The sequence below is a fragment of the Sciurus carolinensis genome, chromosome 7, assembly GCF_902686445.1.
Source record: "Sciurus carolinensis chromosome 7, mSciCar1.2, whole genome shotgun sequence".
Classification (NCBI taxonomy): domain Eukaryota; kingdom Metazoa; phylum Chordata; class Mammalia; order Rodentia; family Sciuridae; genus Sciurus; species Sciurus carolinensis.
The window spans coordinates 125,231,094-125,240,741 of record NC_062219.1 but is presented as its reverse complement, the minus strand read 5'-3'; positions in this window follow the sequence as shown (position 1 = coordinate 125,240,741).

The following is a 9,648-nucleotide window of genomic DNA, read 5'->3' as shown; positions in this document are numbered from 1 at the left end:
AAAAATAAAATAAAATAAAATTGGATCCTTATTGTAGGATACAAAAAAAATCAGTTTGAAATGTATTAAAGATGTAAACTGAAGACTTGAAACAGTAAAACACCTAGAAAAATGCATAAATTTGTTGGCACTGTTTTTGGCAATGATTTCTCAACTTGACATCAAAAGTTTAGACAACAAAAGCAAATATAAACAAGTGGGACTACAACAAAGTAAAAATTTCTGCTCAGTCAAGGAAACAGTTAATAAAATGAAAAAGATCATCTATGAAATCAGACAAAATATTTGCAAACTATGTGTCAATAAGGGGTTAATATTCAGAATTCAAAAAAATCTCCTATGAGTCAACAACAAGAAAAAAACAATCCATTTAAGAAATGGGCAGGAGATCAGAAAAGTTGATTTCCCAAAAAAAGATATACAAATGACCAACATGTATATTTAAAAAATGCTCAACATCACTTATCATCAGGGGAATGCAATTAAAAGCACAATGAGATATCGTCTCACACCTGTTAGAAAGGCTCTTGAATATCTATGCTTTTATTAGTACATTAAAATTACACGTAATAATTGGTTTCATTTTGATGCAATCATACATGCCTGGAATCTAGTTTACTCCACTTCAGTCCCCCGTAACCCCTCTTCCTCTACCCTTATGCTTCCCCATTCCCTTCCCTCTACTAGTCTTCCTTTCACTCATTTATTTATTTTTAATTGTTTCTTTATAGATATACATATTTGTGATACTTTGTACATGCACATAGTATATTTCATCAAATTCACTCTACACTTTCTCCCCTTTCCTGTCCTGCCTTCCTCCTCCTGCACTCTACTTCCTCTACTGCACTGAACTTCCTCCTACGTTATGTTATGTTATTCTAACCCTTTTTTCCTCTTACTTTGCTCTAACACCTGCATATAAGAGAAAACGTTCAACCCTTGATTTTTTGAGTCCAGCTTTTTTCACTTAGCATGATATTCTCCAGTTGTATCCATTTATGAGCAAATGCCATAATTTCAATCTTCTTTATGGTCAACTAAAAATTCTTCTTTGTGGTTGACTAAATATAAATATACTTGAGTAAATATAAATATATATGATTATATATGATATATAGATATCTATATATTTATATCACATAGTTGTATTATTATATATTATAATATATTTAATATAAATATATCTATATAAAATCACATTTTCTTAATACATTCATCTTCCATTCATCCATTGACTTCACAGACACCTAGGCTGGTTTCATATCTTGGCTATTGTGAGCTGCACTGCAATAAGCATTGATGTGTTTATCATTATCATATGCTGATTTTAGTTATTTTGGATAAATACCAAGGACTGGGATAGCTGGGTCATATGGTGATTTCATTCCTAGTTTTTTGGGGAATCTCCATACATCTTTCCAGAGTGGTTGTACTAATTTGCAATACCACCAAAAATGTATGAGTGTATTTTTTCACCATATCCTCACCAGCATTTTTTATTTGTATTCTTTTTAAAATATTTTTAGTTGTCTGGATACAATATCTTTATTTTATCTATTTTATTTTTACGAGGTGCTGAAGATCAAACCCAGTGCCTCTCACATGCTAGGAAATCACTCTACCACTGAGCTACAACCCCAGCCCTATTATTTATATTCTTGATAATTGCCTATCTGACTGGAATTAGATGAAATTTTGATTTGTATTTCCCTAATTGCTAGAGATGCTGAACAGTTTTTCATATATTTGTTGATCATTTGTATTTCTTGTTTTGAGAAGTGTCTGTTTAGTTCTTTTGCCCATTTTTTAACTGGGTTATTTGGTTTTTTGGTGTTAAGTTTTTTGAGTTCTTTACACAGTCTGGATATCAAAGTCCTTTTTGAGGAACAAGTGGCAGCAATTTTCTCCTATTCTATAGTCTCTCTTCATGTTATTAATTGTTTCCTTTGCTGTGCAGAAGCTTTTAAATTGTTGCCACACCACTTATTTTTTTCTTGGTTTTATATCTTGAGCTTTAGAGGTCTTGTTAAGGATATGAGTGCCTACTCCCATATGCTGAAGTGTTTAACCTACATTTTCTTCTAGTAGTTGCAAAATTTCCAATCTATTCCTAAGTCTTTGGTCCATTTTGAGTCGGCTTTTATACAGAGTAAGAGATAAGGATCTAGTTTCATTCTTCCACAAATGTACATCCAGAACCATTTGTTAAAGAGACTGTTCTTTCTGCAACATACATTTTTGGCACCTTTCTCCAGTATCAGATGACTGTTACTCTGAGGGTTTGTCTCTTTGTCTTCTATTCTACTCCATTTTTCATGTCTATTTTGATGCCAGTGATGTGCTGTTTTGTTATTATAATTCTGTAGTATAACTTGAGATCAGGTATTACGGTGCCTCCAGCATCACTCTTCTTGCTCAAGATTACTTGGGCTATTCTGGGTCCTTTATTCTACAAAATGAATTTTAGGACTTGTTTTCTATTTCTGTGAAGAACATCACTGGTATTTCGATGGGAATTTCATTTAATCTGTATAACACTTTTGGTAATATGGCAATTTTGACAATACTAATCTGAGAAATTTTTTTAATACAATAAGTATTGTAAAGATTTAGAGAAATGGAAGCCTTTGTACACTTTTGATGGGAATGTAAAATCAGTACAGCCACAACACAAAACAGTAGGCAGGTTCCTTTAAATATTAAAAATAGGACTATCATATAATCCAGCAATCTCACTTCTGGGTATATAGCCAAAACAATTGAAATCAGAATCTCAATGGGATATCTATACTCTATGTTTACTGCAGCATAATTTTCACAAAAATTCATATATAGAAACAACCCAATGTCCATCAACAAATGAATGGATTAAAAATGTGATGTGTTTACACAAAGGAATTTTATTTGACCTTTAAAAAGAAGGAAATACTGTCATTTACAAGAACATGGATGAAGTTGGAGGACATGATGTTAAATGAAATAAGTTAGGAACAGAAACACAACTACTCTTTGATCGATATCTCCCCATTACCTCTGTCCAATTGCCTCATACCTACTACTACTACTACTACTACTACTACTACTCTCTGCATCTATAAATTCATTTTTTATATCCCACTTACAAGATAGATCATGCAGTAATTGTAATTATTTGTGAAATATTTCTCACCTATTGTCCATACATTCATACATCAATGGACACAGATTGATCCTATATCTTGGCTCTTCTGAATAACATTACAATGAACATGGGAGTGCAAATATCTGTTTCAGATACCAATCTCATTTCCTTTGTTTTTTATCTGTTGGTATTATGAAAGTATAGTTAACACATAAAATTTATATATTTCTGGTATACAATGATATTTATACACATACATGGTGAAGCAGTTAAGTCAAACTAACAGAACTATCACACAAACACTTTTGTTATGAGAACACTTAAGATTTACTCTCAGAAACTTTTTAGTATATAATGCATTATTATTAACTATAGTCACTCAAAGATATTCATTCTGTCTAATTAAACTTTCTACCCTCTGACCAGTATCTTCCCAGCCCTTTGACCCCTGGAAACCACCACTCTGCTCTCTGCTTTTATAAGCTTGGCTTTTTTAGACTCCACATATAAATGTTATCATGTTATATATTTCTTCCTGTGCCTTTTTTTACTTAGAATGATGTCCTCCAAGTTCACCCATGTTGTCACAAATGACAGTCAAATGTGTTTATTTTTGAATGTGTTGTCTGTACTTTTGGTGTCAGTAAAACCATTCCAAGAGCAATGTCATGAAGCTTTTCCCCTAGGTTTTCTCCTAGTTTTACAGTTTCAGGTCTTACATTTAAGCCTCTAATCCATTTTGTGTATAGTGTAAGTGTACAATTTTATTCCTTTGCATGTGGATATCCATTTTTCCAAACATCATTTGTAAAAGAAACTATCCTTTCCCCAGTACATATTCCTGGTGTCCTTATTGAAAATTAGTTTACCATATACTTGAGGCTTTATTTCTGGGCTCTCTATTCTATTCCATTGGTTTATGTGTCTGTTTTATGATGCTACCATACTGTATTGATTACCATAGTTCTGTAGTGTAAGTTGAAATGATGAAATGTGAGGCCTCTAACTTTGTTATCTTTTCTCAGTACTTCTTCAGCTATCCAAAGTCTTTAGTGATTCCATACAAATTTAGTATTCTTTTTTCTATTTTCATAGGAAAATGCCATTTGAGTCTTGATAGATATTGCATTAAATCTGTGTATTTCTTTGGGTACTATGAACATGTTAGCAATATAATTCTTCCAGTCTAAAAACATGGAATATCTTTTTATTTATTTGTGACTTCATCAATTTTTTCATTAAACTTTCATAGTTTTCAGTGAACAGAACTTTCATCTCTTTGGTTCAATTTATTCCCAAGTACAAGTGAGCCCCAACTTATAATGATTCAAATTATAATTTTTCAACTTTATGATGGTTTTGTTGGGATACTAAATTAATTTTTTTTCTTATTATTTTTGACTTAAAGTGAGTTTATCAGTTACTCCATTATAACTCCAGGAATATCTTTATTTTATCTTTCGATACTATAAGTGGCATTGTTTTCTTGATTTTGTTCTCAGTTATTTCTTTGTTGGTGTAAAGAAAAATTACTGATTATTATTATATGTTGATTTTGTATCTTCAACCTTACAAAATGCATGTATTAGTTCTCACAGGTTGTTTTTCATGGGGTCTTTGGAGTTTTACAAGTACATAATCATGTCATTTGCCAACAGATAATTTTACTTCTTCATTTATCATTTCATTTGAATTACTTTCCTATTTGTATTTCTTTTCCATGTCTAATTGCTTTGTCTAGGGCTTCTAGTACTATACTGAATATAAGTAGTAAGTGTGAGCATCCTTGCCTTATAATGTATTAATAGAAACTCTGAAACTTCAAACATAAATAGACCAAAGACTGAAAAATAAGAACAGAATATCTGGGGCTCCTGGACAAATGTGAAATGTGTAATACATGTGAATGGGACTATCAGAAGGAAAAAAAGAGAGAGAAAGGAACAAAAGAAATACCTGAAAATAAAATGATTGAAAATTTCCCCAAACTAATGTGAGACACCCAGACCACAAATGTAGAAATCTTAGTGTTAAATGCCAGAAAAAATTATTACTAGGTAGACTATTCTTAAACTACAAGAAATAAAAGATAAAGAAACAATCCTGAAAGAGGACCAAAGATAAAAACACCTTACATATAGAGGAGCAAAGATAAGAATTACATCTGACTGCCCCTCAGAAACCACGCAAGAGTGGAGTGAAATATTTGACATATCAAAAAAAAAAAAATCTGTAATTTTCTACTTGCAAACTATCCTTCAAACGTGTGAGTAAAAAAATCAAAAATATTAAAAGAAGTTCCTCCAAAAGACAAAAAATTAAACAGGTCAGAAATTTAGACCTACATAAGAAATGAAGAGCATTGAAGAAACAATTAAGTGAAGGTAAATGAAAAACTTTTAGTCTCTTCTTAACTGACCTAACAACATTTTATTCAAAATGACAATAGAACAAGGTTTTCAATTATGTATGCTTATGTATCATGTGTGTTGTTTTTGCTGCTGCCGTTATTGGACACTACAGACCCCTTCATCAGAAATAGAAAGACCCAGCAGTCAGAAAATCAGTATGGACAAGAGTGGATCTTCCAACACCATCAATCAACTGGATATAATGGACAGCTGTAGACTACTTTACCCAAAACACCAGAATATGCATTCTTCTCAAGCTCACATGGAATATTCACCAAGATAGATCATATTCTGAGCTCTAAAAGCACATCAGAATGAATTTAAAAGAATGCAAATCATACAATGTCTGCTCTCAGGCTATATTGAAATTTAACTACAAATCAATAACAAAGAATATGGAATATGTCTACATTTTTGGGTGAAATAAACATACCAATGTTACCTTTTTAAAAAAGCAGAACCCTTATTGTTTATAGATACATGCCAAATAACAAATTAAATAATTCAAAGACTTGAATTTGCTTTACTATAATATAGGCAGGGTAAGCAGTAGTGGGGGAAAATACAAATGGAAGAACATTTTGGGTATGTTTGAAATTTTCCATAATAAAAGGTAAAAAGAAATTAAAATTCATAGCCAACAGTATCCTTCTATCCTCAGCCTAGAGTAGACATTCATGAATTGTGTCTTACAACATCTATGAACACCCTCATTTCACTGTGATCATTCCCTAGATTCCCTAACAGCTTAAAACAGGTATGAGAAGTGCTCCGGTATAATATAGGGCAAATGATATTGTTACAATGTGTGCATGTGCACATATGTAACAACAAATCCCATTAATATGTACACCTGTGATGCACCAATAAAAAAAATGAGGGGAAAAAAAAAACAGGCATGAGAATTGGATTTTGTCAATTACCAACACTGTGCATGTGGAACTGTCTTCTCTACATGGGGCAGTGAAATCTGGTTTTCCTGGAGCATCAGTGTCTGATCTAGAATTTAGTCCCAAGTAGTCTAAAATTCAATGGCAGAGATATTTTCTTCAGTCAAATCCTCTCAACATTCCTTGGTCTCACTCCTAGCAGGAAAATTTCAGTCTGACTTTCATTATGTCCCAGGATAGTCTGTGAGTTGCCAAATATGATTAAATAAATAATGATCAGTTTACCTTAGACAAAGTGAATTATGTCATTTGCAACTAAAAGCAACACCAAGAAAATTCACACTCCTTCTCAACAGCTTACTCTTATTTTAGTTACACACACTATAGATGGAGCCTCAATGATTTTGGCATAAAGTTCTGATTTATTGAACTTGGAACATCTTCTCCTTAATGACAATAGTTCTGTCTTATCTGAGAAACTGTATCTCCAAGAGAATCTTTTGTTCAATCAGAGTAATTTGCTTCACAGAGCACCCTCATGAACAATGATTGATTTCCTTTTTCTTAAAAGTAGTAAAATGAAGATATGAACCTAGCAGTGAAGGAGACTGGTCCTACAGTTAAAATCTCTAACCATGTCCTGTTAGCTCTATCCCCACCATTGTCACTTCTTTTCCTATCTTTGTGCCTCACATGTTAAAAAGAAGCCCTTGACTATACGGATGGTCCCTAACTGACAATGGTCTAACTTGTGATTTTTTTAACTTTATGATGGTGTAAAATGCACCCATATGACCATGCTGTTTTTAAGTTTCAATAAATGACATGCTATATTCAGTGCTTTATTATAAAGTAAGGTTTGTTTTACATGATTTTGCCCAACAGTAAGCAATATAAGGGATCTGAGCACATTTAAAATATGCTAGGCTAAGCTCTGATGTCTGACATCACAGTATTAAATGTATTTTGACTTAGCCTGGGTCTATCAAGATATAATCCCATCACTGGTCAAGGAACATTTCTATTTGCTCATGTTAGGTGGAATATCACTAGATGCCTATCATGTGACAGGTCATATTCTCTTGAAGGAGTTAAAAATATACCACCCTGGCAGATTGACTATTTTGAATTAAAGTCACTTGAAAAACAGCAGATATAAAAGATAATTCTGACCCTGGGAATCTACTACATCCTATCTATATTACCAACCTCTGAACTTCCCTTTTATGAGGAAAAAAACAAGCTTTTACTTATTTAAAATTCGAATAGTCTCTAACAGTTAAATATGATTTCTAGCTGACTTCAACAAATAGTATACTAAAAGCCATTAACTAAAATGCTGAATATTGATGAGAAGAAGGAAGATGGAAGGAGTTGGAATAAAAGTTCTCATTTAGATAGAATTAAGTTTGAGATGCATGTCAGATGTCTAAGCATGAATGACAAAATAGGCAACAGTAATATTTGAATGTATAAGTTTAGAAGAAGGCAACCTAAAATATGTGCAATTAAATAGAGTGTTTTCTATTAAGGACTATAAGATATTATGGCCATATGTCCACCATTCAAGTTTTTCTAACTTAAGAAGGGAGGGCTATAACCAGAATTAGGTTGTGAGTTTTAAGTAATCTTTCTGATTTTACTCCCAAATCATTGTCAATGTTATATTTCTGTTTAATTTGAGATTTAACACCATCCACAGGCAATTTTCTCAATGAAAAAATTCTTCCAGATTTGCTACTAATGAGTAACTCGGGGAACTGGGTCTCAAAGGCCAAGAAAGATTCATTCTGCAGCCAAACCCCTTCTGATCCCAAGAGAGACAAAGATTGGTAATGCTCAGTTTCAAACTGCATCATCTCGACCTTCATACATGGTTTCATCAGTGTAGGCAAAGGGCCTGAATTCTCTCCTGTTCCACCTGTCCACCAGCAGCACTGGATGAAGTGTATATATCTAAGGCATCACTTATGAGGTGGAGATTAGGGAAGTCAGTAGGTAAGTATCCAGTGTGGTATTTGACAGAATAATGGCCTCAATTCATAATAGAACATGCAAGGTGCAAGTGAAAGGACATTTTATTTGTGTGTCTGTTTCCAAAATAATGTGTATACCAGTCCAACTGAAAAAAAAAAACATTTTACATGGTAAAATTATTTCTGTAGAAATATATGCTAGGAATTTTTAATATAAAGAAACACATATACATATCTAGAGTTAAGGAAAGAAGTCGGAATTGAAAATAAAATGGGAATAATTTGTTTATATATATTTAAAGCAGGAAACTAGATGATAGAGGTAAGGTACTACAGAAATTAAAAACAGGAAGAGAAACCAGTGAAAGAGATTGAGAAGGAATCATCAGTGATATCACTGGAAAGCCATGAGAGTATTGAGTATGTTCTGAAAACAAAATGAAGAAAGTGCTCAAAACAGACTAGGGGTGTGGCTCAGTGGTACAGCACTTGTCTAGCATGTATGAGGTGCATGATGGATCCCAAGCATCATATAAACACATGCAAAAAAAAAGTGAAGAAGAAAAGGATCAGTTTGTTAAGTCTTATTAAGATACCAAAGAAACTTAAAGACTGATCATTGAATTTTGACATTAACAACAGAGGTTTCAAAGGAATGATGTCAAAAGTTTAAGAGGGTTCAAGAGAACATGGAAGATAAAACAATTAGATTGGAAAGTAATGAGTACCAGAAATAATTAGGTTTTTGATGTATTTGTCATAAATCACAGAAAAGTGTGGCAACAGCTATTGAAGTCTGCGGCAATATAAGGCAATATGAAGGCAATATAAGCCTTCAATCATAGGTGATTCATTTTGAAAAGAATAGTATAGTCATATCTTAATGAATCTTTTCCTCCATTGTAATTATTTCCAATTGTCATAACATTACCTATTTCTTTATCAAGTATCATCCAAAGGACATTTTCTCTCCCACTTAAACATGTGAATTAGACAATCTCATTGTTAGAGAACAATGAATGATAATACTTGGGAGAAACTAGGTGCTTAATTCTTTGACTGCTGCTATAAATACCTCAGGGCATTCAGATTGGTCCATCAGAGGATGAAATTTCAGAGACAGATGCATAGGACCTCAAAACTCTTAGATGCTGAAATGTTACTCAGCAAACCTCAATACTGAACCACACCTACCCTGCAATCCAATGTGAACAATATATGTTCTTTATGAATTATTCAAAGGTGGA